We start from the raw sequence: 2680 nt of genomic DNA, 5'->3' as shown, positions 1-2680 counted from the left end.
GCCTGTATGTGGGATCCGAACCCTCGGCGGGAGCGCCGCCACACTTCCCAAGCGGCGCACTGTAGCAGTGCGCCACTCGGCCGGCCCAGCTATCATCATTCTTAATAATACATTGTTATAATTAATTAAGTTATACTAGTACAACTTAATATTATTTTCNTTCTTAATAATACATTGTTATAATTAATTAAGTTATACTAGTACAACTTAATATTATTTTCATCACCAGAAAAAACTTTTAAAAACAAAGAGTTGCTTAGGTAGGATTAGGAAAATGTATCTTTGAAAATATATTACATATTTGGAAGACTCAATGACAATAAAAGAAACACTGAAGAAAAGAATAAATAAATAGTAAATTATATAAAGTTCTAGTATATAGCACATGTGTCTTATATGCTATGGAGACTCAACCTGTTTCCAGAAAGCCTAAAATCACATGTTCTGCTGAAGAAATCTAATACAAGTTTACAACCAGCATTCTAAAGATCTTGATTAGACATTGCTACACTTTGTATTAGTCCGTTTCCGTTGCTTATAACAAAATACCTGGAACTGGGTGATTTATAAGAAAATGAAATTTATTTGCTTACAGTTTCTGAGGCTGGAAAGTCCAAACTCCATCTGGTGGTGGCGACAGTGACCCAGGGTCTCACACTACAAGATGGTGGAAGCAGAGAGAGCAGAAAGAAAGACAGTCTCCCTTCTCTTTTCTTTTCAAGCCCTCAGAACCATGCTGCTGACCACCATTTTTAATCCATTCACTAGGCGTGGTCCTACAATCTAATCACCTCTTCAAGGCTTCACCTTTCAGTTACCATAATAGGATTTCCTACCCTCTTAACAGTAACAAGGGGGACTATGTTCCTAATACATAAAACTTGGGGGCACAATTTAAGCTTCAGTGAGTTTGGAGGGGGGCATAATTCAATCCACAACACCCCTCTAACAAACCTAAAACTTCTCAGTTGTTTTCACTGACATTCCATACTTAAGATGTAATTGGTCCCTCAAATTGTTGGCAGTTCAGTGTAAATATTTCCTTAACTGACAACTTTAAGGTCTAATGTTATGATTAATATATAACAAGCACTTTCTTTAAACAAGAGGTAAATAGCCAAGACTTAAAACAAACCAGAATGGAGTATGTTGCTAACTGATACATGAATTTATAATGCTTCTTACAGATTTTTTAAAAATAATAGAATTATATATTTTATTGTGAACAATGGGATTGCCATTTCCCTTTCCAGTCTCAATTATTTAAATAACTCAACAGTTCCAATGTAAGTTCTGGGACAAGTTCGCACAGACTATTGTTAGCATACCACATAGTGTGATGACCAGTTCTGCCAGGGCCCTCAAGTTGCTCAAATCTCATCAAACATAAAAGGCATATTTAATCTGTGAAGTAATCATTTTAGGAGGACAACCATCACTGAGTTAGGTTTCCTTAAGTGACACACACACACACAAACACACACACACACACACGCACACAAAAGAAATGAAAATCTTGGGTCTAAGATCAAAAGAACCTTGGAATGTTAATCTTGCTGGGTTGGGTCAGTATTAAGGCATTGATTCAAAAACAGAGAGAAAGAGAAGAAAAAAGGTGCCCAATATTATACACATACTTTTTTATAAGCATTACCTGTTCTAACTCCTCTTTTCTGTCTTTCTCCCCACAATTAGAGTGAAAACACACACAGATACACACACACTCTCTCCTGTCTTCTCTTTCACCTCTAAAGTCTGTCACACAATTACTGCTCTGGCTACTTCACCCCCATTTTTATGAGATCCTAAGTACCTCATTAACATTTCTCAAAGATTAGAAGCCATTAAGAAAGAACTGAAATTGGAAAAGATTTTTTTAACCTGGAATTTTTGACTATTTGCAAAAGTAACTGTAAAACTTATAACAGATTAGAATTTTATTTTGTTGTTATATATGTCAAGCTCCACATGTACAGATTCCTAAAATACTCTACTAAATTTATAATGTACTAGTTCTGCTTTGGTTTTTAAATACCTTTAGAATAAAAGAGCCGAGGCTTTATAAAAATGTTAAGATTTAAATTATTTCATACAATTTTTACATTTTTATTCACTTCCTAATTACAAAAGTCATATAAAGTTATTTCAGAAGTAAACATTGCAAAATTCAGTGCTTAAGTAAAAAGGAAAAGTTCCCAGTAAGCCCACTGTGCCAAGAGATAACCAGTAGCAAGTTTGGTTTCTATTTCTCCAACTGTTCTTCCTATACATACAGTTGCTTTCTTTCTTTCTACTTCTTTGAAATACATCTTGGTGCCTCTTCATAACAGAATCTAAATTCTTTCATTTAAATGCAGAAGAAACAAGCTTTGTAGGCAAGCTATGAAGAAATAACCAATAAAAAGCAAACTATAAGGACACTTAGGGGTCTGATAATAAACATGGCCAGTTTGACCAGGCTGTTCCCAAAGTTGCTGGAATATACATTTAGTTAAAGAAAGTAAAGGTAATGCAAATTTTAAACAAGACACTCCAAATTCAAATGAAGATAATTGAGGTTTTAATATCCTGGTGTGAGGAGTGTTCCTGTGATTTTCTAAACAACATTTATTGTTTCAAAGATTTATGAAAGTATTGAAATACTGACCTGTCCTTCCCTGGGCTGGTGGCTTTAGCAGTG

At 34.8% G+C, this 2680-nt stretch overlaps 1 protein-coding gene across 2 annotated transcripts in view; it reads right to left on the bottom strand.

Annotated features, from left to right (window-relative positions):
• KIAA1462 (KIAA1462 ortholog) overlaps nt 1-2680 on the bottom strand; it is a 49372-nt gene that overhangs the window by 46203 nt on the left and 489 nt on the right. Inside the window, exon 1 of one of the 2 annotated variants that reach the window (XM_008585521.1) lies at nt 2648-2680. The exons of the other annotated variant lie outside the window; for it this stretch is intronic. The gene's annotated coding sequence lies outside the window, so the exon portion shown is untranslated. The remainder of the gene's footprint in view (nt 1-2647) is intronic. 2 annotated transcript variants of the gene reach the window in all.

This window comes from Galeopterus variegatus, unplaced genomic scaffold, assembly GCF_000696425.1.
Source record: "Galeopterus variegatus unplaced genomic scaffold, G_variegatus-3.0.2 Scaffold3603, whole genome shotgun sequence".
NCBI lineage: Eukaryota > Metazoa > Chordata > Mammalia > Dermoptera > Cynocephalidae > Galeopterus > Galeopterus variegatus.
Note: the sequence above shows the minus strand (reverse complement) of the source record. Positions and strands in the feature narration are given on the sequence as shown.